We start from the raw sequence: 17,542 nt of genomic DNA on the forward strand, positions 1-17,542 counted from the left end.
ACTGAGATTAAAAATCCCTGCCCCTAGGATTCTCTTTTCCTTTTGTTTCTTTCGTCCACCTCTGCACCCTCTCCTCTGTTTTCGGTTCTTTCGTTTGGTGGAGGATTTCTTTGGGGTGTCATTTCCTGTTGATAATGGGGATAAGTATCCCCTCCCCACTGCTGCCAATGGTTCTCTCTCTGCCAGTAATTCCCTTGGTTCCATTGTTGTTGGGGTCTCCAATTCTGTGAGCCCCTCCCTCGTTGCCAGGGCTGGCCTCTCCCACCTCCTCTGTGTCCCCGCCAGGTCCCATTCGGGTGGTTGGAACCTCTTCCCCTCCCTCTTTGACCCGGGGCGCCACCTCGCCCCCTCCCCCGAAAACCCTTCTGTTGATTTTCTGGGGTATAGGCCAAAGGGGAGTAGCTGTTATACGTGGGTACATTGTACTGGGAGGTGTTGAAATACTGTGGTCTGTTGTTTCTATTTCCAGTATTATCATCAAAGTTTGGAGTCCCTCCAGTAGGAGTGAAATTGGGATCTATGAATCTCTCAATTCCCATCTCTCTCACTGCCGGGGACTGTGTAGGGATATTATTAATATTGGTAGCATTTAATCCTATCGGAGTATCCTGCCATTTATAGACTTTAGATTCTTTATAATCCAGTAGATCTCTTTGGTACTTATTAATCTTTTTATTTCGAGTATCCTTATCTATTTTCTCTAAGAATTTCTGGGTTGATGTAATTTTTTCTTTAAAATCAGCATTGTCTTTAAAAGGTTCTAAAGTGGTTTTTAACTCGCTAATTTTTTCCTCCAGCTTACTCATTTTCGCCTTCCTTCGCGAAATAATAAGACTGAGTAATCTGGATTCGCTGTGGTTAAAAAAATTAAACCATTCTTTATCTAGGTCAGGATCTACCAGACCATCATTGGGACCTAGATCCCAACGTAACCTTCTTGGCGTTATTTTCATTTTTATATACTGTTCTAGGGTGGCCAAATCCCACCATACACGGATTTTCTTTTCAAGTACATTTTTAAGAGTTTTGACACTCTGCTCCATGTCTTTTGAAACAGTACTTTGTGCTGAAAAAATATCTGCTGTGGTCCTATCTTTCATGAAATCAAATATGTCCATTGCTGCAGGATCAACACAAAAGTGAAATATAAAAAAACGAATTGGTATCCCAAAAGAAACTGCGCAAATGGTGATATTCGATAATAAATTATTAGTCAAATGTTGATTATATGTGAGGAATTGCTTCCATAGTGCAAGCTGCAATAAAAACGTGTATACGCATAAATAGTGAAAAGGGTAAAAATATTGCGCTTAAACACTTAAAACACAACCAAAAAAGTGCTTGTGTGCATAAACATATAAATAATATAAATAATATATATATATACTAGTGAATAAATAAATAAATATATATGTTGTGAAAAGTCCTTAGTGAAATATATCAACAATCCTTAAAGTGCCCAGTGCAATACGGATCTCTCAGCAATGACTGAAAATCACTTTAGCTTCAAGTGAGGGACCTCCACCATAGGGACTTTCTCCACCCAGTGCTGAGGGTAAATACTTCTTACCGAAGCTGGTGGACCCCTTAATTACAGGGGGTCTAAAACAGCATATAAGGTCCACAAATGCCTCCAAGCTATCCTTCAGGTCCCTTAATAAGGCTCAGCTCGCACAAGGAACTCCAAGTATTTCCAGGGTGGTATGGTATGGAGAAAAAGATAAGGAAACTCCGATAGTGTAGTATGTTCTATTATAGGGGTTTATTAATAGAAATGCACTTACTCAAACATCATATACAGAATGCCTTCATGGGGTAAATGCAGCATGGGTTCGGTGTACGGGACGCTCCTCTCTTCCTGCGTATCACCAACCCGGAACTCCACGGTCTCACGTTCCCTCAGACGCGCTGACGTCATCAGGGGATCATGTGACCGTACGTTTCCATTCACAATAAATAGAAGAATCGGACTGACAACATCCAATCGCTGGCCCGCGGTTACTGAACCGCCTATTCCTTCCGGGATGTTAGGTTCTCTCCTCCTACCAGGAAGTACTCCGCCGCCATATCTTATTTGGGCAACTCGCCAATACTTCGCTATATTAAACCTGAATAGACAATCGCCAATATTAAAAGAGATCCGACTGTCATCCTAAAGTTTAAAATGTATTCAAATGCCAATCAATGTATACCAAATAGAGCGATGGGATGCTGTTTACAGTGAATGATATAAACAGTTTAAATATATATATATTACCCTCAATAACAATTTATAGATCAAACTACATATACTTTATTAAAATTATTAAAACATATATTATATTATTTTTAACCATATCCCTAAAAAAATTTTAATTTATTAATATAGTAGATCTAGTGTTAAAAAATATTGTTGAATTTTATTCATTTCCCATTTAGCGCACTTCATCTTTTATTTCTTAGCACTAATTTTAATAAATGTTATTAGCAACAATGAATTTAACAATATTTTTTAACACTAGATCTACTATATTAATAAATTAAAAAATTTTTTTTAGGGATATGGTTAAAAAAAAAATAATATAATATATGTTTTAATAATTTTAATAAAGTATATGTAGTTTGATCTATAAATTGTTATTGAGGGTAATATATATATATTTAAACTGTTTATATCATTCACTGTAAACAGCATCCCATCGCTCTATTTGGTATACATTGATTGGCATTTGAATACATTTTAAACTTTAGGATGACAGTCGGATCTCTTTTAATATTGGCGATTGTCTATTCAGGTTTAATATAGCGAAGTATTGGCGAGTTGCCCAAATAAGATATGGCCGCGGAGTACTTCCTGGTAGGAGGAGAGAACCTAACATCCCGGAAGGAATAGGCGGTTCAGTAACCGCGGGCCAGCGATTGGATGTTGTCAGTCCGATTCTTCTATTTATTGTGAATGGAAACGTACGGTCACATGATCCCCTGATGACGTCAGCGCGTCTGAGGGAACGTGAGACCGTGGAGTTCCGGGTTGGTGATACGCAGGAAGAGAGGAGCGTCCCGTACACCGAACCCATGCTGCATTTACCCCATGAAGGCATTCTGTATATGATGTTTGAGTAAGTGCATTTCTATTAATAAACCCCTATAATAGAACATACTACACTATCGGAGTTTCCTTATCTTTTTCTCCATACCATACCACCCTGGAAATACTTGGAGTTCCTTGTGCGAGCTGAGCCTTATTAAGGGACCTGAAGGATAGCTTGGAGGCATTTGTGGACCTTATATGCTGTTTTAGACCCCCTGTAATTAAGGGGTCCACCAGCTTCGGTAAGAAGTATTTACCCTGAGCACTGGGTGGAGAAAGTCCCTATGGTGGAGGTCCCTCACTTGAAGCTAAAGTGATTTTCAGTCATTGCTGAGAGATCCGTATTGCACTGGGCACTTTAAGGATTGTTGATATATTTCACTAAGGACTTTTCACAACATATATATTTATTTATTTATTCACTAGTATATATATATATTATTTATATTATTTATATGTTTATGCACACAAGCACTTTTTTGGTTGTGTTTTAAGTGTTTAAGCGCAATATTTTTACCCTTTTCACTATTTATGCGTATACACGTTTTTATTGCAGCTTGCACTATGGAAGCAATTCCTCACATATAATCAACATTTGACTAATAATTTATTATCGAATATCACCATTTGCGCAGTTTCTTTTGGGATACCAATTCGTTTTTTTATTTTTCAAATATCCCTTTTGTCATCCCAGAAAAACTAAAGGATTTCCGGTGGGGGGCAAAATGGACTCTGCAAGGTATGTAGTTACCATGTCCAGGCCCAGATTAAGTACATCATAGGCCTGGTGCTGAGGATTTCGGTGGGCCTTTTTATGGAAATAAAATGAAAACGCAAACATTTTTTGTCTTAACCACTTGCCGACCGCCCACAGTATATTTACTGCGGCAGTCAGCCCCGTACAGGCAAAGTGACGTAGTAATACGTCGCTAGCCTGAGAGCCTCTAGGGGGCGAGCTCCTGCCCCTGCTCGTTCCCTAACGTGTCCGCGTGTGTGACCAGCGGATCCGATGTCCGCCGGTCACTCGCGATCTCCCGGTGTAGAGGGAGAAAGGCAGGCGGCTGATGTAAACAAAGCCGCCTGTCATTCTCCCTGATCTAACTGCAGAGATCATACGATCCTGCTATGTAGGATCGTATGTCTCATTGGTTGCATCACTAGCTACACCCCTTTACAGTTAGAAGTACACCCCTGGGGACACACTTAACCCCTTGATAACCAATAAAGTTAACCCCTTCCCTGCCAGTGTAATTTTTACAGTAACAGTGCATGTATGGTACTGATTACTGTAGTAATGAGACTGGTACCCCCAAAAGTGTCAAAAATGTCAGTCAAGGGTCCGATCTGTCCGCCGCAATGTTGCAGTCCCGCAAAAAAATTGATTAGTACAAAGGGGGGAAATTTAGCTGAGATCATATAGAAACTAGATAAAGAGCATTTATCTCAAAGATGGACCTTGAGTCTTGATACGTCACTAAGTGCTACGTGTAACTCAAACACCATGAAATGGGGACAGATAGTTATATGGGAAATGAAGTTACATATATGGGATAGAAGACAGGATTTCTTAAACTACAAATAAACTTATACTAAAAATGATGACACTGCACTCCTTTTAAGGTTGGAATATTAACGAGTCTGTTTGTTTATTAAGACACCATAACTTTAAAACATCAATATAAAATCAATACAACAAACCCGGCCGCTACGACCCAGGTTGCAAGAAATAAATAATAATTTTCAAATAATTATCCAAAGTTCACACCCAAATAGAGTGATAACATTAACCATCATGTAACCATCGTCCCCCTTTGCAGCATGCAAAGGTGACCCTACAAATAATATTCTGGCCGTGACAAAAATGGGGAAGGGGGGAGGGGAACCCCACGGCTTCAGCTTGATGAGGGGATCTGAGGTCCAGTCAGGGAGAGCCCTCTTAAATAGCGTTGAGGGGGAGTTTTGGACCAATACTGGCTGAATGCTAGAGGTGGGAAAAGCTGGATAAAACAGGTAAGCTCCCTAATCTCCCTAGATACGGGGGGCAGCTTAGAGCGGGAACAGGAACCAATTACCTCAAAGAAAAGGTCACAGACCTTTTCCCCTAGTAACAGCCTGGCCCTCCATTTTACCTACATTATGGGAGCTGTACCTGTCACTATGCCATAAATAAAAGCGGTTAATTTAACCCATTTTCTTTTTATGGGATAGTAGACAGGATTTCTTAAACTACAAATAAACTTATACTAAAAATGATGACACCACACTCCTTTTAAGGTTGGAATATTAAAGAGGCTGCAGCCGTTTATTATTTGTTTATTAAAACACCATAACTTTAAAACATCAACATAAAATTAATACAACAACCCGGCCACTACGACCCAGGTTGCAAGAAATAAATAATACTTTTCAAATAATTATCCTAAAAGACAGGCGGCTTATGTCCGCCTGTCACAACCCAACAGCGCGGCCCGTTCAGCACAAGTGCCTAGATTGGCATTAAAGATATGCAACCCGATATCAGACAAATGGGTGTCATCATTTCTATAAAGACTGCTATTAATTCCCTCCAGTTCTAGGTGTCTAAAGGAAGAGACCCCTGCGTCACGCAGCAATGTCTCCAACGCCCTATTTATTCTCTTCCCAATCTTCTCTAACGGTTTTAAATAACGATTTTTAAACCACACCAGCCTAGGGACTATTTCTGAGAAAACGAATACCATTTGGGGATAAGACAATTTAAGAAGCTGCAGGTCATCTCTAATTTTATAAATCAGGTCCAACGTTTTTACCTTACCGATGTCATTTCGCCCAAGATGCACTATAAATACATCAGGAGGGGAAAGGAATTGAAGCAACCTAAAAACCTCAAAACGGAATTCTGACCATAGCATGCCCCGTTTGCTAAACCATTTAACCTCGAACTGATGAGGATCCAGACCAATGTTTTCAGTGTATATTCTCCTCCTAGCTCTTGCACGTGCCCGATGCACGAAGGAGTGGCCAACGATCCACACTGCAGCCCTGCGCCCTAAAATGTCAACAAAAAGAAATAGGGCGAATGTATGAAAGATAAGCGTTAGACTTCCATCTACCAAGTTTCTTTAATACCTCATCATCTAGACCTAATCTGGCAGCTTCAGTAGCTGCGCCGATCCTAAAGGAATGAGATGTCAGTTTAGCTTGGTCTAGCTTCAAAATCTTTAAGCATTTCTTTAGCACAGAATTGAACTGAAATTTGGATAGCGGTCTACCTGACCGATGGATAAATAAGGGTCCAGAACCTGGGGATCGCATACGCATGAACTCTTTTAACAAGCGAACAGGGCATATTGCGGATTCTTTAAACTTGTGCAAATGTATCCATTTGCCCATACCAAACTGATCAGCTTTTGAATAGCGTAACAAAATACTATCTTCATATCTTCGGTATCTTCATAGATCAAAACATCAGAATGCAACAGTCCAGAATCTCGTAATCTGCCATCCGGTATGAGCTCAGATATCCGCAGAGCAGAGAAGAACATCAAGGAAAAACATACTGACGGTGAAACCGTGCAAAGCATTGCTAGTATTTTGAATGTAATGGGCCTTCTGGAATCAAGATGAAAATTATTCCTCCGGTAACCCTTCAAAGCTAGCCGTACGGAGAAAAAGGACGAGCAAGGGGGAAAATTTCTCAATTTTGCAAAAAATTAAACCCTAGCTAGAATCCTATTTATGTGAGACCAGGAATACTGTCTTTGAAACAGGGAATTCCAAAATAATAACACTAATTGTTCTGAAAAGCTCTCATGGGGTCCTTCAATAAATTTAATTGAGACAACCAAAGCGACCAAGCCTATTGATATCCGGCAATAGTAGCAGGGGCTAATGAACTCAATATATTGCTGGAAATTAAACTTAGATTATGTCCCATAGATAGGCAGGGTATCGAACACTCGTCCGATCTGCCTCCGGAAATAGCTGAAAAAATCTCTCCATCTGTAGACGAGACAAAGAGTCTGCCAAAACATTATCTCTGCCTGCGACAAAGGTAGCCTTGATCCAGATGTTCAACTTTAAACATCTGGAATACAAGATACCTCAATAAAGTGATGACAGGGGGCGACTTGGAGGACAAGCAATTAATAGCGAACATAACTCCCCTATTATCGGCCCTAACTAGAATGCGTATATTGCTAAACTGGTGACCCCAGATCTCCAGGGACCCTACTATAGGGAATAGTTCCAGTAGCAAGCTATTGCGGGTATAGCCCATTTGCATCCACCTTTCGCACCAGTAGTCAGTGCACCAATGGGTGCGCCAAATGGCGGCAAAACCCACAGATCCGGCTGAATCAGTGAAGAGGCAGAAATCTTTGTCAAGAATAAAGTCTTCTTGCCAAATAAATAGATCAAAAATTGAATCCATACTAACATATCCTGTATTATATCGTAAGATTGTCTGATGTGAGCTGTGGGAGACTTTAGACCCGAAATGGCAGAGTACAATTTCCTGGAAAACAATTTGCCTAGAGGGATAATTCTGGAAGCGAAGGCGAGCAAGCCCAGGAGAGACTGGATCTTTTTTAAACATACCTTTTCATCTGCGGATCATCATCAGCAGACATAGCTTTCATTTAGATTCCTTCTCCTGTGGCCAGGGCCGATCCTAGGGTCACAGGCGCCTGGGTGCAGAAATTTTTCTGGCGCCCCCACGTGGGCGTAGTCATCTTACTAACTCCTCCCCTTTACAAATGTTTCTATGGCAATGGCTCAAACACAGAGATGCTCCCCTAAGACGTCTTCCTTACCGCGGGACACTCCCACGATCTCTTAACAATAAACAAATTACAGTAAGAGAAGCAGAGTACTCTAATGGGAACTGGAGGGGGGTCTATCTAATGGACACAGAGAGGGCATCTGTTAGAGAGTCTGTTAGACAGAGCCCCCAAACAGGAGATGGTAAGAGACTGCAGACTTGATACAAGAGATCAATGCATCAATGCAGACTGATCAGTGCCCACCAAATGCAGCCTCATCAGTGCCCACCAAATGCAGCCTACCAGTGCCCACCAAATGCAGCCTACCAGTGCCCACCAAATGCAGCCTACCAGTGCCCACCAAATGCAGCCTTATCAGTGCCCACCAAATGGACATGGTACAGGGGGAGATGGTTAGAGGCTGTGGACATGGTTCAGGGGTGAGATGGTTAGAGGCTGTGGACATGGTACAGGGGGGAGATTGTTAGAGGCTGTGGACATGGTACAGGGGGGAGATTGTTAGAGGCTGCGGACATGGTACAGGGGGGGGGGGAGATGTCTGAGGCTGCGGACATGGTACAGGGAGGGGGAGATGTCTGAGGCTGCGGGCATGGTACAGTGGGGGAGATGTCTGAGGCTGCGGGCATGGTACAGTGGGGGAGATGTCTGAGGCTGCGGGCATGGTACAGGGGGGAGATGTCTGAGGCTGCGGACATGGTACAGGAGGGAGATGTCTGAGGCTGCGGACATGGAACAGGGGGGAGATGTCTGAGGCTGTGGACATGGAACAGGGGGGAGATATCTGAGGCTGCGGACATGGTACAGGGGGAGACGTCTGAGGCTGCGGGCATGGTACAGGGGGGAAATGTCTGAGGCTGCGGACATGGTACAGGGGTGAGATGTCTGAGGCTGCAGGCATGGTACAGGGGTGAGATGTCTGAGGCTGCGGACATGGTACAGCGGGAGATGGTTAGAGGCTGTGGACATGGTACAGGGGGAGATGGTTAGAGGCTGTGGACATGGTACAGGGGGAGATGGTTAGAGGCTGTGGACATGGTACAGGGGGAGATGGTTAGAGGCTGTGGACATGGTACAGGGGGGAGATTGTTAGAGGCTGTGGACATGGTACAGGCGGAGATGGTTAGAGGCTGCGGACATGGTACGGGGGGGGGGAGATGTCTGAGGCTGCGGACATGGTACGGGGGGGGGGAGATGTCTGAGGCTGCGGACATGGTACAGTGGGGGAGATGTCTGAGGCTGCAGGCATGGTACAGGGGGGGAGATGTCTGAGGCTGCAGACATGGTACAGGGGGGGAGATGTCTGAGGCTGCAGACATGGTACAGGGGGGGAGATGTCTGAGGCTGCGGACATGGTACAGGGGGGAGATGTCTGAGGCTGCGGGCATGGTACAGGGGGGAGATGTCTGAGGCTGCGGGCATGGTACAGGGGGGAGATGTCTGAGGCTGCGGACATGGTACAGGGGGGAGATGTCTGAGGCTGCGGACATGGAACAGGGGGGAGATGTCTGAGGCTGCGGACATGGAACAGGGGGGAGATATCTGAGGCTGCGGACATGGTACAGGGGGAGACGTCTGAGGCTGCGGGCATGGTACAGGGGGGAAATGTCTGAGGCTGCGGACATGGTACAGGGGTGAGATGTCTGAGGCTGCAGGCATGGTACAGGGGTGAGATGTCTGAGGCTGCGGACATGGTACAGCGGGAGATGGTTAGAGGCTGTGGACATGGTACAGGGGGAGATGGTTAGAGGCTGTGGACATGGTACAGGGGGAGATGGTTAGAGGCTGTGGACATGGTACAGGGGGGAGATTGTTAGAGGCTGTGGACATGGTACAGGCGGAGATGGTTAGAGGCTGCGGACATGGTACAGGGGGGGGGGGGAGATGTCTGAGGCTGCGGACATGGTACGGGGGGGGGGAGATGTCTGAGGCTGCGGACATGGTACAGTGGGGGAGATGTCTGAGGCTGCAGGCATGGTACAGGGGGGGAGATGTCTGAGGCTGCAGACATGGTACAGGGGGGGAGATGTCTGAGGCTGCAGACATGGTACAGGGGGGGGAGATGTCTGAGGCTGCGGACATGGTACAGGGGGGAGATGTCTGAGGCTGCGGGCATGGTACAGGGGGGAGATGTCTGAGGCTGCGGGCATGGTACAGGGGGGAGATGTCTGAGGCTGCGGGCATGGTACAGGGGGGAGATGTCTGAGGCTGTGGACATGGAACAGGGGGGAGATGTCTGAGGCTGTGGACATGGAACAGGGGGGAGATATCTGAGGCTGCGGACATGGTACAGGGGGGGGGTAGATGTCTGAGGCTGCGGACATGGTACATTGGGGGAGATGTCTGAGGCTGCGGGCATGGTACAGGGGGGAGATGTCTGAGGCTGCGGGCATGGTACAGGGGGGAGACGTCTGAGGCTGCGGACATGGTACAGTGGGGGAGATGTCTGAGGCTGCGGACATGGTACAGGGGGAGACGTCTGAGGCTGCGGACATGGTACAGGGGGAGACGTCTGAGGCTGCGGACATGGTACAGGGGGAGACGTCTGAGGCTGCGGACATGGTACAGGGGGAGACGTCTGAGGCTGCGGACATGGTACAGGGGGAGACGTCTGAGGCTGCGGACATGGTACAGGGGGAGACGTCTGAGGCTGCGGACATGGTACAGGGGGAGACGTCTGAGGCTGCGGGCATGCTACAGGGGGAGACGTCTGAGGCTGCGGGCATGCTACAGGGGGAGACGTCTGAGGCTGCGGGCATGCTACAGGGGGAGACGTCTGAGGCTGCGGGCATGCTACAGGGGGAGACGTCTGAGGCTGCGGGCATGCTACAGGGGGAGGTGGTCAGAAGCTGTGGAGGGGTCTTACCTGGTCGTGATGAGAGGCACGCGCCACTGCTGGGCCACTGCAGTTTACTTTAGATTTAAAAATGGCGCCCCGCCGGCGCCATTACATCACTGCTGACAGAGAGGACAGGAGGCGGGACTGCTGATTACTTAGCTGAGAGGAGACAGGACGGAAAGAAGGCGGGGCGGAGGCGGGACAAAGTTCTTAGCTGGGAGGAGGCGGTATGCAGAGAAGACATTCTCGAGTCTGAGAGGAGGCGGGACGAAGTGCTTAGCTGGGAGGAGGCAGGATGGAGAGAAGACATCCTCGGTCTGAGAGGAGGCGGGGCGGAGGCGGGACGAACTGCTTAGCTGGGAGGAGGCGGGACGGAGGTCGAGCATAATTGTAATAATGCAGAGCTTGCTGATTACATTTTTTCTCTACCTCCGTCCCGTCTCCTCCCAGCTAAGCAATCCGTCCCGCCTCCTCTCAGACCCGAGAATGTCTTCTCTCCATCCCGTCTCCTCCCAGCTAAGCAACCAGTCCTGCTGCCTCCTCTCTGTCAGCTGTGTATTAAATTTTAGAACACCGGCACTGTCACTGGAGCTTCGGCGCCCCTCCTCTGCCTCAGCTCGCGGCGCCTGGGTGCGATGCACCCCGTGCACCCGCCTCGGACCGGCCCTGCCTGTGGCAGCCTGAACTCCATCTCCACGGAATTGATGGTGATCCCTAAGAACTGCACGCATGTTGAAGGTCAAGCCGTCTTCTCATGCGCCAAGGGGATGCCGAATTGTTCACACATATCAAAAAACGTGTTTAATAAGTGTAAACAATCCGAAGATCCCTCTTTACCTAGAAATAAAAAGTCATCTAAATAATGTATAGTATTATCAGATTTGCACGAAATAACCCATGGGATAGGATAGCAGGATGCATTTCTCAGTAAATTAAAATAAACATATTTACTACGACATAAATAAGACTCAGACAATTTATTAATTGGCATAGAAATGGCCGCGGCACTTTATTGGTTTAGAATGAAAAGAAATTTATTAAATACATAAACATCAAATAATTAAAAAAATAAATCAATTAATACCAAAACACAGCTTAGTCAAAGGACTCAAGCCAAATCTAATTAAAGCAATTATGAACAAAAGTCCCCCCTTGCATCAAGGGTGACAAACCACATAAGAGTGCCTGTGACTGGGTGGGGGGGGGGAGGGGAGCTCGTCAATGGTCCAGTCAGGTGTGAGCAGCCTCTGACTGGACAGCCCTTTAAATAAGGTAGCCCAGAAGCTTCTGGAAAGATGCGTGTGCATCTAATCTTCCCACCATAAATGTGAGCTGCGCTCTTAAAGGGGCTACAGCCTTAAATTAACCAACAAATTAAATGAATGAATTTTATTCTAAATCTCATTTATAACACTTGATATCCACTATCCCATGTGTGTGGGCCCTAAATTGTGTCCCCTTTTCATAGGATAGCAGGATGCATTTCTCAGGAAATTAAAATAAACATATTTACTACGACATAAATAAGACCCAGACAATTTATTAGTTGGCATAGAAATGGCCGTGGCACTTTATTGGTTTAGAATGAAAAAAAGTTTATTAAATCCATAAATATCAAATAATTAAATAAATAAATCAATTAATACCAAAACACAGCTTAGTCAAAGGACTCAAGCCAAATCTAATCAAAGCAATCATGAACAAAAGTCCCCACCAGCTGGGACTAGTTACCAACAAGGATCGGCCCACCCAAAACCGCGGCCATTTCTATACAGGATTGTAGTCCCAGATTAAATATGTCTAAATGTCGGAAAGGTGCGCTCCATCCTGCCTGTAAAGACCAGGAAAACCTCCTTCCATATCTGTATGTCTGAAAGAAAAACCTTCAATTAATGGCTTATAATTCTCTAAACTGTGGTTAATACGCCTCCGAATCTTCTCGAGGGGTTTAAGTTCCTTGGATGACAACCATATAAGGCGCGGAACAATTTCTGATAAACAGTGTTGGGAAGGTTACTTTGGAAATATAATAGGTTACAGATTACAAATTACCCTATTTAAAATGTAATAAGTAGTGTAACTTTTCAATTACTTTATAAAAGTAAAAGGAACTGATTACATTTGATTACTTTTAAGTTTCCAATAGATATTTTCAACTAAACTATTTCCAAACGTTTATAACAGGTTGGGTTAATGTTATAGTAGTACTCAACTCTGTTTACTGTTAGAATTTCAAAATCTTTCATCACTTGAATTAAGATCATGTTAATTTAATTTTAAAGCGCAGCCATCACCAGAGTTCATAACAAAAAAAATAGTTTAATACTGTTTTAGGAATCAACTCTTTGCATAGCTATAACAGGACACACTGGCAAGTAACAATGCCTTGAAAAAAAAAACGTAAATCTTATACATAAACCCAAATAGACAATAAAACAGTTAATAAAAGAAACAAACACTTGTGTCTTATAGCCATCAATGCAATTAGGGAAATAAATTATTTAAATCTGGGGTCTGTGTGTGTGCTCTATATCCTCCTAAAATCAAACTGGACAATAGAGCGACAGATAAAGTGTCCACATCACACATCAGCAGGGCCGGTCTTTGGGTTGTGCGAGCTGTGCGGCCGCACAGGGCGCCATGGGCAACAAGGGCGCCGTGCGTCCATCACAGCTCGCAGAAGATCAGGCGATTTAGGCCGCACAGCGGGCAGTAAGCGGCGACCGCAGCCTGGACAGGGTTAACACAGGCTGCGGCTGCCGCTTATCTCCCGCTGCGCGGCTGTGCCTCGGTCTGCTACTGCTGCAGTCTGAGGCGAGCTGTGTATCACACACAGCTCAGCCTCCGACCGATGCTGACAGATCCCTCCTCCCCGCAGGGACGCCAGAGGAGAGATCATCAGCTCCTCCTCTTCCCGCCCCTTCTCCTCCTCCTGCCCCGCCCACACTCCCCGAGGATGTGTGGGCGGTAAGTTTAAAGAAGAAAAAAAGCTGCAGACAGCGTGATGTAAGTGAGGTCTCTCTCCTTCAAAAAATGTAAGGGGGGGTCTCTGATGTGGGGGGCTCTGTGTGGGGCTCTGATGTGAGGGGGGCTTTGTGTGGGGGTCTGTGATGTAAGGGGGGGTCTCTGATGTGAGGGGGGCTCTGCGGGGGGGTCTCTGATGTAAGGGGGGCTTTGTGTGGGGGTCTCTGATGTAAGGGGGCTTTGTGTGGGGGGTCTCTGATGTGAGGGGGGCTTTGTGTGGGGGTCTCTGATGTGAGGGGAGCTCTGTGTGGGGGTTCTCTGATGTGGGGGTCTCTGATGTGAGGGGGGCTTTGTGTGGGGGGTCTCTTATGTGAGGGGGGCTCTGTGTGGGGGTCTCTGATGTAAGGGGGGCTAAGTTATTAGTGATCAAAAAAAAGAAAAGTCAAATAAAGTGCAAAAAAGGTGCAAGAAAATGGGCACGCGGGGGGGCTCCACAGGATTAGTTCGCACAGGGCGCCTGAACACCTAAGGACGGCACTGCCCATCAGTCATCTTGGGCTAGATCAGTGGGACAGTGCTGTTTGTTGTAACGGAGCAATAAGACCTGTTCAATGTGGTCATCACTCATTTTGTTTCGAGATGGGGGTCAAAAGATTGCCTCCATGACTAAAAAGACGCTCCACTGGAGCACTGGAAGGCAATGTGGTGTTGTACATGATAAAAAAGTCTCTTAACTATGGGAAATGCTTTAAGAGACATCAGGTTGTTGTTATCAGATTCTTCTAAGTACTTTCTGACTTCTTTATGAGTTGTGCTGTCAGATGATGCTTTGGCATTATTAAAGCGGAGTTCCGGGCACAAAAAAGATTTTTTTTTTTGTGCCCCTCCGCTAGGTATGCCTCACCTGAAAAGGAATTGGATAGTTATTTTTTTTTTTTTTGTTTACTCACCTTTTTATTGAAGATCGTAAATACTCACCTATGACAGCTTCCTCCTCCAGCGCCGAGGCTCACCCCGTCACTTCCTGCCTCGCGATGATTCCTGGGAGCTAAACGTCATAGCTCCCAGGAATCAATGCGCCGCACCGGCCCCGCTCGTCATTTCCGGGCGACGCCGCATTCCCCTGCTAAACAGCTTCTGGGCATGCCCAGAAGCTGTTTAGGAATGCGGCGCCGCACCGGAAGTGACGAGAGGGGCCGGTGCAGTGCATTCTGGGACACGAAGACGCGGAAGAAGACAGAGAAGAGGACCGCACCGGCTTCAGCTGCCCACAACCGAGATGGAAACGCTGTGGAAGAAAATTTCTAAGTAAGTATTTCTTCTTACAGGTAAGTGCGAACCGGGACAGATCAGAGGCTAGCCATTGTGGAATGTGCTAGCCCTGACTGTCCCGGGGGTATGTTCAGAAAAAAATCGTTTCTCTGCCCGGAACTCCGCTTTAAAGACAAAAAAGTTTTCCTCTGACTCATCAGTAACGTTCTCCTCATGTCTTCTCTCTTCTCAGGGCTAAGCCAGCTTAAGCGGAACTTTGGCAAGGTTGTGGTCCCCATCTTTGCTTCATGGCTGGCTAACACTGATCCAAAGCACTGTTCTATGGCCTCACTGATACTGGTCACAATGTGTGCATTATAGAGCAAATGAGGCATCTTTTCAAAAAGCTTTGCCTTGAGGTTAAGCAAAGTAGGAATTAAAAATCCTAGGTAACATTTGCTTTCACCCTGGAGAATGTCAATGGCAACAGCTAGAGGCTTCAGAACCTCTGTGTACTCTTTAAGGAATGCAGACTATTGTGGATGAAGCTTTGGCACATCAAGTTTATCAGAGATCTCCCTCAGCTTTTCTTCTGGGAGCCCTGCAAATTTTGTGATAGCCCTGAATTCTGAGTTCCATCTTGTGACTGATGGGACAGTAAAATGCTTTTTGGCAATCTCCTACTACTACTCCGTCACTTCTTATTATACAGAAACAAGTAATACGTCATTCAAAATTAAAGGCTCTATTTTTATTTCTGTACACTCACAATAATGACAAAAACTATATTAATTTATAAAGTAAAGAAAGGCTAAGTTACATACCTGCAGATGCTTCCTCAGGTTTGACATTGAAGCCATTGATGTTGAAAGCATTTTAACTGCTGGCAACATTTTTTTGCACTGAACTGTTATATTTGCGCCCTTTTCGGCTTCAGGATGAAATTATTTTTAAATTTCCAGCACTGAAAGGCATTCTTATAACTTGCCATGGTTGCAACTCTCAGACAACATGTAGTCTAAAGCTGTTTAACCTGAAGAAGGGGCGTGGCCCCGAAACATATAGTTCTGCTGCTGGCTTTTCTCTGTATTTGACTTGTCTCCCTGGAAATGATCGTCGGGTTGCCCTCTTCACATCAGTCAGTGTGGCCATTGTCGCCAGGCCTGTGACGTCACTTCCGGGTGCGGCGTGTCCCTGTGTGAGGCCGCCGGTGCTGACGAACGTCTTTGTGTGGTAGTAGAGAGAGCCAGATTGGGGGATCAGAGAGACCTTCTACTGCTGTGTTCGTGGTACTGCCCCATGGTCCCTATCATCTCATCTCTCATCTGACCGTGAGTAGGCTGGGCTTGTCATATGAGGAGCAGAGAGGGTATGACTTCCTCTCTCTACTCCTTCTTCCCACATCCTCTGTTATTATTCAACATATCCTAGGTTTTTAAAGAAAATATTCAGGTGTAACCCTATTTGTAATCTTTAACATTTTCAAGTAACTATAATTTAATTACACATTTTTTCTCAGTAACTGTAACAAATTACTGTTATATTTATTTTGTAATTAAATTATGTAACTCCGTTACATGTAACTAGTTACTCCCCAACACTGCTGATAAAACAATAACGGTATCAGGATATAACATCTTAAAATGATGTAGATCCCTCTTCATCATAAAGAGAAAATCTAAGGTCCTTAATTTTCCTATGTCATTTCCACCCACATGAAAAATCAAGATGGATGGAGATGGCCATATATGAGATAACTTAGACATAAAAATGAATATTACACCAACTCAAACCTCTAACACCCTTCCAGTAAATGTGAAATTGAGCAGAATTAAAAGTTAAATTCTCCGAATAACAGCGCTGGGACGCCCTTTTTCCGTGCCCAGTGAACAAAAGAATGTCCGAATATCCAAACTGTATATTTCTCACCTAAGGGAATCAAAAAGAGGTTAGGACGAACATAAATATTAAACCTATCTGATTCCCACCTCCCTAACCTTCTGATTACTGAATCATCAAGGCCCAATCTGGCTGCCTCTGTAGCCGCTCCTATCCTGAAGGAGTGGGACGTAATTCTGAGATTTTGCAAATCCAAGTGACTTAAACAGCGCTTAAGGATTGATGAGAATTGAAATCTTGTCACAGGAGCATTGTCTTGATGTACAAAAAATGCACCCGTGTCGGCATTTTGTAGTCATTCCGAAAGGACATATGACAGGATCGCCACAGGCAGCCAGATTGAGCCATTGACCTCTCGCTAATTGGTCCGTCTTAGATCTCCACACCAACACTTTAACCCTGGAATCATCCTTTATCACATCACCCAATGCCAGACCCAATTGACCACCCTTACTAGCAGCCACTAATTCGGATATTCGGAGCGCCCCGAAGAAGCATAAGACAAAAGCTGTAGAGAACAGCAAAGCCTCATACTCCGAATAACACACTGCAGACGTAGCCAATCACAATCTTTTCAGCAGGTCCGCAGATATCGGCCTACGGGTATCCGGACAAAACTGTACCTTCCTATAACTAAAAAACCTATTACAGCCAGGCAGGCCATTAAATTTCATAAAAAATGAAATTTCTGCTAATGTTTTATTGATATGGTTATATGAAAGCTTGCATCATTGAACCAAGGAAAGCCAGCACTACCTG

Source organism: Pelophylax lessonae, assembly GCF_965119305.1.
Source record: "Pelophylax lessonae genome assembly, chromosome: 11".
NCBI lineage: Eukaryota > Metazoa > Chordata > Amphibia > Anura > Ranidae > Pelophylax > Pelophylax lessonae.